The 12,959-nt window shown below is 40.0% G+C and overlaps 2 non-coding genes across 2 annotated transcripts; both read left to right on the top strand.

The window, feature by feature from the left end:
- Positions 1-3,277: 3,277 nt before the first annotated feature.
- LOC122942648 lies at positions 3,278-3,467 on the top strand. Its single transcript, XR_006390614.1, has one exon. It is a non-coding gene; the product is annotated as a U2 spliceosomal RNA (small nuclear RNA).
- Positions 3,468-9,440: 5,973 nt separating this feature from the next.
- Positions 9,441-9,627, top strand: LOC122942825. Its single transcript, XR_006390733.1, has one exon. It is a non-coding gene; the product is annotated as a U2 spliceosomal RNA (small nuclear RNA).
- Positions 9,628-12,959: the final 3,332 nt, after the last annotated feature.

The following is a 12,959-nucleotide window of genomic DNA, read 5'->3' as shown; positions in this document are numbered from 1 at the left end:
GTGGGGTGGGGGTCTTGTTCAAGGGGAGGGGATTTCATGTCAAACAGGTAACCCATGTAGTCCAAGGGAGAGTGATGCTGGTGTTTTTTGAATTTCGGGGGGAGTGTTTAGGTTAACGTTTATGCACCGACTGGGAGGAAGGAGAGGGGGGAGGTTTTTGAAAGGCTGTATTTTTTTTCTTGGGGGAGGGAAAAAACCTTCTTACTTGGGGATTTTAACTGCATAATAGATAGAGGGGATAGGAGTAATGTGCGGGGTGGTGGGGAGAGTGGGGAGGGTGGGGAGGATAGTATGGGAAAACAGTTAAAATAATTGGTCAGTTTATTTAATCTCAAAGATGCTTTCAAGGAGAAAGACGATGGTTCTTTTGGTTTTATTTATTTCAGTAACACTGGGAATATCTCATCTAGAATCGATTTTGTTTTTGTTTCCAGGTCTCTGTCCGTCAAGGAGTTTAAAAGGAGAAGGGTCCCTTTTACGGATCATGCCTGGATTGAGTGTGTGGTAGAGAGTGGTGGTAAGTATGAATATGGAAAGGGTGTATGGAAGTTGAATGTGTCTTTATAAGAGGATGAGAGTGTGTGTGAGCAGTATAGAGAGTGGTACATGATCTGGGAGTTAAGGAAGGGTGAATTCTATAGTGTGTCTGAATGGTGGGAATGGGTGAAACAAGAAACTAAGATTTTTTGCTAAGAAAGGATGTGAGAAAGGTAGAAAGGTAAAAGAAGAATATGAAAAGTATCAGAGAAGGTTAGAGTATTTGTATGAATTGAGGCGTTTAGGTATGGATGTAGCGCGGGATATTGTGGAAACGAATGAGATTGTGAAAAGGATGTTAGAAGAAAGAGGAAAGAGTGTTATTGCGCAAGCAAGAGTGGAAGTTAAAGAAAAAGATGAAAATGCACAAAATTCTTTTTAAAAAAAGCTTTCAATAAAAAAACTGAAATGGTGAGTGTGTTGAGAAAGGATGGTGTGGAAGTTATGAAGAAAGAGGAAGAGTTGAATGAAGTGTGGGAATTTTATTCTGAGTTGTTTTCAGAAAAGGAGCGTGATTGTAGTTTGGAAGGTGAGTGTCTGAGTTATGTTGAGGGTAGTTTGAATGCAGTAGATAAAGAGTTTTTGGATAGTGATGTTAGGAAAAGTGAAATAGAAATTGCTGTGAATGGGATGAGGAAAGGGAAAGTGGCAGGGAGTGATGGGCTGCCTGTTGAATTTTATTGTAAGTTTTGGGAGATGATTGGAGATGATGTGTGGAATGTATGTAAGGAGGTGTTGGGAAAAAGGGAATTAATAAAAAGTATGAGAGAAAGTATAATTGTGTTATTGTATAAGAAAGGTGAGAAGAAATGCTTGAAAAATTGGAGGCCGATAGCGCTTCTAAATTGTGACTACAAAATTATTGCTAAAGTGATAGCGAATAGATTAAAAAGTGTGGTAGAGTGTATGGTCGGTTAAGAACAATGGTGTGCTGTACCAGGTAGGAGGATTTCTGAGCGTTTGGCTGGTTTGAGGGATGTATTGTATGATTGTAAAACTAGAAAACAAGGTGTGGATTTTGAGAAAGCGTATGATAGAGTTGTGCATGAGTTTATGTTTAAAGTCTTAGAGAAAATGGGAGTGCCTGAGAAGATGATTGGATGGATTGGGTGTTTGTATAAAGGTGTTGTGAGTAAGATTCAGGTGAATGGTTTTTTGAGCAAGGAAGTGCGTGTTAGGTCTGGTGTGAGACAGGGTTGTCCCCTGTCTCCAATTCTATTCATCTGTGCAATTGAGCCATTGTTAGAAATGATTAGGCGTGATAAAGTCTATGGCGGCGGTTAGAAGGTCTAAATTGTTGATTAAATGTTTTTGTCTGATGAGTGGTTTCAAATTAAATGTGGACAAGAGTGGGTGCAAGTTTTTGGGGGAATGGATGGAAAATGATATTTGCGTGTGGCCGGTAATAGAAGATGGCATAAAAGTGTTAGGAGTGATTTTTTATACTGATTTATTTGGGAAGGCAAATTGGGAAGGGGTGGTTTCTAAAGTACAAAAGAAAAGAAATTTTTGGTCTGTAAGGACTTTATCTATTGAAGGAAGAATACTGGTTATTAAGGCTGTTATTTTACCTATTTTGTTGAATGTTAACTATGTTCCCCCCCCCCCTCCCTCCCCCCCGATAGAATAGAACTCTAACAAAAGTGATTCGAATTGTATTTTTATTTCTTTGGAATTCGCGAATAGAGAAGTTAAAAAGAGAGAAAGTGGTGAAGAATATGGTGAATGGTGGGAAAGGTATGATAGATATTGATAGGTTTTTGGCTGTGAAGTATGTGAGTTTTTGTATGATTGTTAGTAAAAAGGAGAATGTGTTTGGCTGTATGTTGACATACCTGGCTGGGAGAGTGTTGTTAAAATATAAATAGATGACTAGAAACTTGAGGGTACCCACTGGGTGTGACCCTCCCTGGTTCTATGCTAGGATAGATAGATGTATTAGAAGGAATGAGTTAAACAATGTGACTAGGGATGAGTGGTGTGAAAAGGGAAAGATAATGGGAATGTTAGAAGATAGAGAGACTGTTGAATGTGTGGATGGCTTGACAGAGGTTGAAAGTAAGAGAGTGTGGACAAAAGTATGCGATAAAGAGCTAACTAATAGACAGAAAGACTTGTCATGGGCGACGGTCCATAAGTGTCTACCAACAAGAGAATTTCAGCGGAGGAGGGGATTGGCGAAAAGTGAGGTGTGTCCAAGGGATGGTTGTGGAGAATGTGAGAATTATATTCATTTATTTTGGGAGTGTGAATACGCCAAGAGTGTTTGGAAAGGTATGGAAAAATTAATAAAAGGTTTGACTGGGGTTGAGGTGTTATCTTTTTACATGATGATGTATGGATTGTGTAGTTTGGGTACAAAGGAAGCGAGAGTGTTGTGGTTTATTGTAAGTTGTGTGAAAGAAGTTCTGTGGGATGTGCGTAATATTTTTGTGTTTAAGCAAAGTATGATTGAGGTTAATGAAAGTCTAGGCATGATCCGCGGAAGGTTATTTTTAAATGTGCTCAATGATCGAGCAAAATTGGGTATTGATGATGCTGAAGGCATTTGGAAATATAAAAAATGGAAATTCTGTCTGAGATGATTAATTTTTTGTCTTCTTTTTTCTCAGGAATTCAAAGTTATAAGTCATTATGTTTATTATGAAGAGTTTTGAAATGTTTATTATGTACCATAATGTCTATTTTATGTATTGAGAGTTGTTTTCTCTGACATTTTCCCGTATTATTGTTTATGTCGAGTGTTTTTTGCATATTTTAAATAAAAATTAAAACAATCTGTTCTTATCAGTTTAATATCTGATACGTCCCCTTTCTGGGGACCATATATTAAATGGATTTTTCGAACAGGGAGATGGAAAAAGAGCTTGCTCTGTCCACTCCACGCATTGACCTGGTATTGCAGTACCTCCAGGACCGATGCACCCTTTCTAATCCAGTATAAAAAAAAACAGACTGAAATTGAGAGATGGTTTGTAAGTATCCTTCCAGCAAGCAAGTGGAAAGTTGCTGTGTCCTGCCTCAGGAAGTGCACTTCAGCTTCTCCTCTGTCAGGGCTGTGCTGTGCTGCTTTCTGCATACCTGCTGCATCTAGCCTGTCAATCACCTAATTGCATCAGCTGTGTGTGGGTTTGTTCCAGCACCAAGCAACCCAGCCAGCCAGTCACCTCTCCTCACACCCAAATCCAATTAAGACTGATGGCTTAATTGTTGGGTTAATTGGCTTATCACCTGAATGAAGTGTTTGGACCTCCACTCCACTCACCTTGGGTTTGATTTGGGCCTGTTGTGCACACCTGGGCGGGCTGCTGAGTTGTTCCTGGGAATTGACCCTTTTGTAGCAAGATGGCAGGATGTAACCAATTTGCTTTTCTAGTGCTTTAGTTAGTAAATAAGTACAGTTTGTTTGCCTGTGTTTCCCTCTTGTGAATCTTTTGAACTGGATAACTTGGAGGCTAAAATGTAGTCCAGCACTTCCTATGTATCAGCAATAGCTGGACCTACTTTGTCTGGCCAATAGACGGAACACTGCACGTGTCACAAGAGGCTTGTCAGGTCAGTGGATGACATCACAAGGGCCCTGATGGAACACTCAACAATGGGGCCGTGACATCACAATCAACAATGCCCCCCCTTTTTTTTTTTCTTTCATCACTACTTTTCCATTCACTCCTCATCAGTTTTTCTGCTTGGCGTGCTTTGGCACCAGGAATTGCGTGCGAAGAAAAGGCGTGACCAAAAGTGGTGGGCGGAGCTATGCAGATACGAAAAACACGAAGTGGAGCATGCTGGTGATTCCAGAGCGTAGGACGCAGGTTTTCCCTGGTTTGTGAGAGAAAGAAGCCTCCCGGATTGTCTCTGCAGCTGGTGCCTGTAGCCTATCGCCTTCACAAGTGTTCTGCATTGGGGACCATCGGCCTGTAGGGCGAACCCTTTTCTGGTTATCGCTTCTCGGCCTTTTGGCTACGATCAAGTTGGGTTTTCTCGGCTTGGTCGTGGTTGGAAGGAGTATTCGCGTCCTCCTTGCCGGGGGCCCTGGGATATCGTTCGAGTGCGATCGTGGTTGAGCGCTTCAGTGAGCCTACATAATTCAAAATGTCTCGAGGAGGCGAGGACACCGTGAGATTGGAGGTGGAAGAAGGATTTCGGCTGACGATCGGACTGGACCTGATTGTGGGGGAAAGAAACTCCCTTATTTAAAGGTAACGGATGTGTTGGCTCTGCAGGATTTTGCAAAGCAAGGAATTTATGATCTTACCATCTCTTCCGAGGGATTATGTCAGCGGATCTATATGGATGTAGTTAGGATGAAGGAGAAGAAAAGACCGGCTTTTCTTGAACATGCGAAGATCGTGCCATCATTTCAAATGGTAAAACAAGCTATTATAGTGCATATGTACAACCCTAAGGTGGATGATAATACTGTGCGTGTTTTTTTGGCGAGATATTGTGATGAAGTGACTTTTGATAGAAGACTAATCAAAAAGCATGGATACCTGAACGGAAAGAGAAGATTTTTTTAAGGTTTGAAAAAAATTGTGCGGTTCCTGCTGTTTTTTCTATTGGTGGAGAGAGGGGTTTTTGCTATTATTAAGGGCAATTGAAATATTGTAGAAACTGTTTTACCTATGGGCATTTGCAAGAGGAGTGTCCTGAGAAGGGAGAAATTTGTAGAAACTGTGGTAAATCTGGTCATTATGTGAAAGAGTGTAAGGAAAATAAATTTTGTGATGTGTGTGGAAGTGGTGATCATCTGGAAAAAAAATATATGTATTTTAGTACCAGGCAATCCCAGGCTGAATATTGTGGAGGATAAAAGGGGTAGAGGTGGGCAGAACAGGGCAGAACAGGAATGGTGTTTCTTATGCTGATAAAGTTAAAGGTGGTACAAGTGTAATTGTGCAAAATACTGTAAGCATGGATGGTGAAGTGGAAGTGGGGAGCATGTTGTGATTCCAGAGGAGAAAATGGAGGAGGTAGCTGGTGGAAGTTTGGAGGGAAAAGCTGTTTTGGAGGGAAATTCAAAAAAAGGGGTGGGGCATAAAAAAATAAAAAAAAAGGAGGTGAGATCCCAGGAGGCCGTAGCTGTTATTAAGACTGTGCTGGGAGAAGTAATCTCTAGCAGTGAGGCAAGTGAGTGTGAGGAGTGCCCGGATCATGTAGTTGGTGAAGGGGAGGAGATGGAATGCTAGGTGGAGAATGAGTCGGATGCTTCTTTAACTCCTGGGCAGAGAGTGGAGAGTGAGGACGAGTTGGAAGTGGAGGAAAGGTACTCTACTTCTGACTCAAAGCGTTGCAAAAGAGGAGAGGATGGGAGTTGGTCTGGAAATCAGAATGACCCTTTTGTCTCTGGTTTCTTTCAGGGGAGCAGGGATTCTGAACCAGGATCGCCTGATATAGGAATCCTGTTGGAAAGAAGAGTATTGAGTCAGGCTTCCTTCAAGTAGTATCATGGCTGTGTGTAATTTTTATGTTTTACTAATGAGCTTGGTGGTTGCTACTCTCAATGTGCAAGGTATTGGTTCTAGCACTAGGAGGGCAGCCGTGTTTGACTCATTGGTGAATGTTACAGCAGATATATTTTGTTTACAGCAGTGTATGATTAGATCTGTACCTCATCAATCTGAATGGACTTTTGGTCAATCCTTTTGGTCGCCATGTACAGACAACAAGAATGAAGGTGTTGGAATTTGAATTAAAAATAATAGTATTAATGTTTTAGAATTTAAAGTTGTGGTGCCTGGGCGGTGTATTCTTTTAAGTTTGGAGTTTTTAGGACAGCGTTTTAGAGTTTTTAGTGTTTATGCGCCAGCTGATAAACAGGAACGTGTGTCTTTTTTAAAAGCTCTTAAACTTTTTATGCCTGGCAGAGATTTTACTATTATTTTAGGCGATCTTAATTGTATAAGAGAAGTGAAGACTGATGTGACTTCTGCATTGCTAAATGAAATGGTGAAAGACTTGCATTTCAGGGATGCTGGACTGATGGTTGATGGAGAGGCAAGATTTAAATATGTTGCAGATAGTGGGTGGTCCAAGTCAAGAATTGACTATATCTTGGTCTCTGAAGGGATGGAAGTGACCACATGATGACCAGCTTCTCAGACCATTAAATTGTGACTGCTGAGATATGTGTTGAGGGGGTTCTGTGTCTTTTGGTAGAGGTTATTGGAAACTCAACACCAGCTTGCTGCAAGAAGTTGAAGTGAAAGATGCTTTTAGAGAAATGTTTTTATATTGTGTTAGGCAGCAGAAGTGTTTTTTCTGTGTATTGGATTGGTGGGATTGGGCCAAGGTGAGGTTTGCTTTGTTTTTTAAATGTATTTGTGTTAATAGGGAGCAAGAAAGAAAGAGAAAAGAAGAATTGTTAATTTCTAGACTTGAAGCACTGTATAAGCTGAGGAATTGTGGTTTGGAGGTGGATAATGAGATTAAGGAAATAAAAGAGGAGAGGAAAAAATAATTGGTGGAGAAAGGTAAAAATATTGTGTATAAAGCAAAAGTACAGCATTTGGAAGAGGATGAGAAATGTTCTAGGTATTTTTTTAAAAAGAGTTTTAAAGCTAAAGGTGTTTTTAAGTCTGTTTTAACTCCTGACGGTGAAGTGGTTGGTGAAGCAATGATCAAAAATATTTGTGGTTTTTATGAGGCACTTTTTAATAACATGAGCCAGGCTACAGATGTTGAAATTAAAGATTACTGTGATGCTTTATCTGATGATATCCCAAGGGAGAAAAAAGCTTCATTGATTGAAGATGTTAATGAGGAGGAGGTCAGAATTGCTGTGGAGAGGATGGCGAAAGGAAAGACTCCCGGCAGTGATGGCCTTCCGGCAGAATTTTATTGTTTTTATTGGGATATTATAGGGAAAGAAGAGTCGGGTGATACAGTTTGTTTTTAATAATGGTTTTATTTCCTCTTCAATGAAAAAAGGCATTGTTACTCTGATTCATAAGAAAGGAGATGAGAAAGATATTAAAAATTGGCGTCCTATAACATTACTAAACAGTGATTATAAAATTATAGCCAAAATTATTGCTAGTAGACTCAGTGATGTTATTTCCTATATGGTGGGTGAATACCAGGTCTGTGCTGTTCCAGGTAGGAGAATTTCTGATAATTTGATTTTAATACGAGATATTATTTATTATGGTGGTTTTAACGATATTCCCTTATTTTTTTAAACCACAGCTTTCGAAAAAGCGTATGATAAGGTATCACATAAGCTTTTATTTAGCACATTGGAGAAGATGGGGGTCCCTTTGAAAATTTTAAATGTGATTTAAGGTATCTACCAGGATGTTTTTAGTCATATTTTAGTAAATGGGAAGATATGTCCAGCAATAGATGTAAAGTCTGGAGTTAGACAGGGATGCCCTCTCTCTCCAATTCTTTTTATTTGTGCAACGGAACCGCTTTTAAAATCTATCCAAAAAGACAAGTGTATTAATGTTTTTTTTATACCCGGAGGTTCAGGGAAAAAGGTTAAAGCCTTCGGGTATATGGATGATGCTGTGTTTGCATGCCAAAGCCAAGCGGACCTGAACAGAATTCATTTGCACATAAGGATTTTTTGCAGCATGGCAGGCATGAGTATTAATTGGAGTAAATGTAAATTTGTAAATTACGGGAAACAGATGGATGTCAAAGTTGATGGAATACCCAAAAAAGAGGATGCACAAATATTGGGCATAGTTTTTGAAAAAGATAACAAAAGTTTTAAGAGCCATGCAGCATTAGAAAAGAAGGTGGAGAAGAAGTAGAATTTTTGGAAGCTTAGGCGTTTATCTCTAAAAGGAAAATTTTTAATAATTAAATCTGTAATTTTACCTCTCCTTTTATATACATCAATTATTTTACCACCGGGGAAGCTGTGGCTCAGAAGGATAACGAGAAGACTGTTTGTGTTTTTTGGGGGGCCTAAGATGGAGAAGGTAAGAAGGACGATGGTGATGAGTAGGACTGAGCTTGGTGGGTATGACTTTCCTAATATAGAATTTTTTATTCGGATGCATTATTTTTTATTGATTTTTAAAATGTTAAAGTGCTGCTATGTGTAGGTATCTAGCAGGATGGATATTGATAAAGTGGAGCTGGTGTGAAAAAGAACTGAGTAAACCAAGGGTGTTTGTGATTCCAAAGTTTTATGTGATACTCAGGACTTTTTATGATCAATACGGTTTAAGCACACTAAGACTGAGAAAAGTGAGATTATTAAAGCTGGTAGAAAAAATGAAATACAATGTGATGTTCCATTCTGTAATACCACACAGGCAGCAAAAGTATGGAAATTTTTTAACGTTTTAGGTCTTTCATATAAACAAAAGGATGTTGCATGGCTCTGTTTTCATGGATGCCTCCCAACCAGATCCTTTTAGAATTCTAGAGGATTGAGAGTAACAGAGAGATGCCCTAGGGAAGGTTGTGGAGGCATCGAAGATATTAATCATGTGATTTGGGACTGTTTTTACGTTAAAGAAGTTTTTTATATTTTAAAGGAGTTTTTTATTGCACTTACGGGTTGGAGGAATTTTAGTTATGAAAAGGTTTTTATTGGTCAAGATTTTAAAATGTTATCAAGCTCACAAATCTGTTGGTTATTGTTCTCAGTTTTAAAAGAAGTTTTGTGGGACACTAGGAACCTTGTGGTTTTTAAAAATTTGATTTTATCTCCAAAGGAATGTTCTGAAGTATTTTTATCCAGGATTTTTATGATTTTCTTCTTCAAGGATTGGAGAACTTGAAGCTGAGAAAATATGGAAGGTATCCTCCTGGAAAGTGTACGTGAGTAAATCTTGACTATTTTTATTTTCTTGTTTTTTTTGTGATTGTTAGGTTCCTGTGATGTTTTATAGACATCATTAGGTCTGAGTCACTGGGAAGTGAACTGATTTGACGAATTGATGTCTATTTACTGAGGAAAAAAATAAATCTGTTCTTATCAGTTTAATATCTGATACATCCCCTATCTGGGGACCATATATTAAATGGATTTTTCGAACAGGGAGATGGAAAAAGAGCTTGCTCTGTCCACTCCACGCATTGACCTGGTATTGCAGTACCACTCACCTTGGGTTTGATTTGGGCCTGTTGTGCACACCTGGGCGGGCTGCTGAGTTGTTCCTGGGAATTGACCCTTTTGTAGCAAGTTGGCAGGTTGTAACCAATTTGCTTTTCTAGTGCTTTAGTTAGTAAATAAGTAAAGTTTGTTTGCCTGTGTCTACCTCTTGTGAATCTTTTGAACTGGATAACTTGAGGCTAAAATGTAGTCCAGCACTTCCTATGTATCAGCAATAGCTGGACCTACCTTATCTGGCCAATGGACGGAACACTGCACGTGTCACAAGAGGCTTGTCAGGTCAAGTAAGGTCAGGTCAGTGGATGACATCACAAGGGCCCTGACATCACAATCAACAATGCCCCCTTTTTTTTCCTTTCTTCCTTCACTACTTCTCCATTCACTCCTCATCAGTTTTTCTGCTTGGCGTGCTTTGGCACCAGGAATTGCGTGCGAAGAAAAGGCGTGACCAAAAGTGGTGGGCGGAGCTATGCAGATACAAAAAACACGAAGTGGAGCATGCTGGTGATTCCAGAGCGTAGGACGCACGTTTTCCCTGGTTTGTGAGAGAAAGAAGCCTTCCGGACTGTCTCTGCAGCTGGGGCCTGTAGCCTATCGCCTTCACAAGTGTTCTGCATTGGGGACCATCGGCCTATAGGGTGAACCCTTTTCTGGTTATCGCTTCTCGGCCTTTTGGCTACGATCAAGGCATGCCCGGACGTAGCTGAGAGTCTAGGAAGGAAGGCGATCGAGATGGCAGTGTCGAAAGCATCCCTACGGTTCGCTGAACCGGGAGAGACCCGTGTGAAGAACACTTTCCGTATTGAAGTTGTGGAAGAGAAGAAGAAGGATGTGGATCTGGAGTTCTTTGTCAAGAAAGTCCTGCTTGGAGCTCTGAGGATTGATCGTGAGGATATTCTATGTCTGAAAGACCCTCGGCCTGGACTTATTTACTTTACCTTAACAGGTTCTGGTGCCTGCAACCAAATAGTAGAAACAGTATGTCTGCATGGGGATAAGGAAGATTTACAAGGACTGAGTTTTGTGTTTTTGTACTCTGCTGAGGACGTTCCGGTGGTAGTCTCCATGTATGATCCTCATGTAAGTGAATTTGATATCGCAATGTTCTTGGAGAAATACTGCAAGACTGTTAAGCAGGCTCATAAAGTATATAATCATTTGGGACTCTGGACTGGTAAATACAGATTCCTTGTTTCCTTCATGGAAGATTTATCGTGTGTTGGGGGTTTGTGTCGCCCTCCTGCAGTCTTTCATATTGGACGGAATCGTGGCTATTTTGGTCTATCCAGGAATGACATACTACTGCAGAAAGTGTCAAACTTATGGACACACACAAGAGAATTGCAAGGAGAGTCCAGTTTGTCGAAAATGTAATCAGCGAGGTCATGTGGCAGCTGACTGCAAAGAGGCCATTATTTGCAACATGTGCAATGATCCGGGACATTTTTTCAAGGCGTGCCCTAAGCGTTCTTGGGCTAATATAGTGTCCACAAAAAGACCTGTGGTTGAGGACATGGAAACTGCTGGGCCGTCAACTACAAGGGGTGCTGATGCCAGTGCTCCTGAGAGAAGAAAGTCTGTTTCTAAATCATCTGATAAAACTACAACTGCTGCAGTTAATAAAGAGCCTGCGGAGTCTACGGCTGTTCCTGATGAAAAGGTTCCAGATAAAGCAAAACCTCCTGTCCGCCCTGGGGAACCTGAAGCTGAAATGGGGGGTCCCTGGGTTGGGTAAAAGAGGTGAAGATGCCATGGAATTAGAAGAACAGCATGAAAGGAAACAATATGTGGAGTCTCCTCTGAGAGTTAAAGCTATGAGGGGCTTTTCAAGGGCGAGTGCGGATGAAAGTGATTCGCAGATACCTCCGTCAGATCCGAGGAATATTCGGTGGGATTCATCTGGTAAAGGTATGAGTTCCGTGCCTGATAGCGAAGGATGACCCTGAAGATATTTATCTCCTCGTTGAATGTGAGGAGCCTAAAGGGCCCAGAAAGAAGGGCTGCTTTATTTGCGTACCTATCCAATGTCTGTGTTGAGATTTTATTCTGCAGGAATGTGCGATTGACTTTGATCCAGATTATTCGTTCCTCAGATCTGATTGGACTTGCGGACCCTCTGTCTGGTCAGGAGGTAATGAGAACAGATCATCAGGTATTGGAGTATTGTTTAAAACTCATGATTATGATATTATGTCTTTTGTTGAAATTGTTCCAGGCAGAGCCTTGTTGATAAGAGTTAAGTTAAATAATATTGAGTTTAGACTCCTAAATATATATGCATCTCTTGACAAGGGCGAAAGAGAGGACTTGTTCAATAAAATACAGTATTATTTACCTGGATCTTCGTCATTGATCATGGCGGGGGACTTTAACTGTGTATTACCTGAAGAAGCAAGATTTGGGAGCACCACTGCAAGAAAGGAAAAGACAGAGAAACAATTAAGTGATTTGGTTGTGGACTTTAGTATGAAAGATGTATGGAAAGGTATCCACAGCAATGATCCGGGGTATACCTGGGAGAATGCACTATACAAATCACAGATAGACTTTGTTTTTGTTTTGAATAGTATACAGTATGAAAATGTAAAACTTGAGTCAAACATATTTTCAGATCATAAAATGTTAATTGTGAGTATAAATTTGCCTGGGTTGTGCAAAGCAAAGGGGTTTTGGAAGTTGAATACCTCCCTCTTAGAGGATGACAAGGTTAAGAGGGATTTTGTTGTTTTGTTCAAAAAACTGCAAGGTAGAAAAGAAGATTTCCTTTCAATATTAGAATGGTGGGAATGTTGCATGGTTGAGGTTAAAAAATTATTTATTAAAATTGGAGTCCAAAAGGCTAGAAAGAAACAAAAATGGTTCAAAGATTTAAACATTAAGCTTCAGGCCTATCTTAAACTCAGGGAAGCTGGTATTGATATGGATGACTTAATAGCTGAACTAAAAAACAAAATACAGGAGACTATTGATGAGAAGGGTAAAGAAATTATTTATAACTCTAAAATAGAGCACATGGAAAAAGGTGAAAAATGTACGTGGTTCTTTTTTAAAAAGGTGGTAGAGAGGAAAACACCGGTGTATGAACTGGAAGGTGAAAAAACCAATGAAGGTATGCTTAATGAAGCAAGGAGATTCTATCAGGAGCTTTTCATTGATAAACTAATTGATATTTCCCTTACAGGTGATGTGTTGAGTGTCTTGGAAAATAAGTTAGATAGGAGGGATCAGGAGGTGCTTTGTAAAGAACTAGAGCCAAATGAGGTTAAAGTGGCTTTAGACAGTTTTTCTGGCTATAAATCGGCTGGTTCAGATGGGCTCCCAATAGAGTTTTATAGAGTGTTCT

This window comes from Bufo gargarizans, chromosome 6, assembly GCF_014858855.1.
Source record: "Bufo gargarizans isolate SCDJY-AF-19 chromosome 6, ASM1485885v1, whole genome shotgun sequence".
Lineage (NCBI taxonomy): Eukaryota > Metazoa > Chordata > Amphibia > Anura > Bufonidae > Bufo > Bufo gargarizans.
The sequence above is the reverse complement of the archived record's forward strand: the minus strand, read 5'-3'. Positions and strand labels throughout refer to the sequence as shown.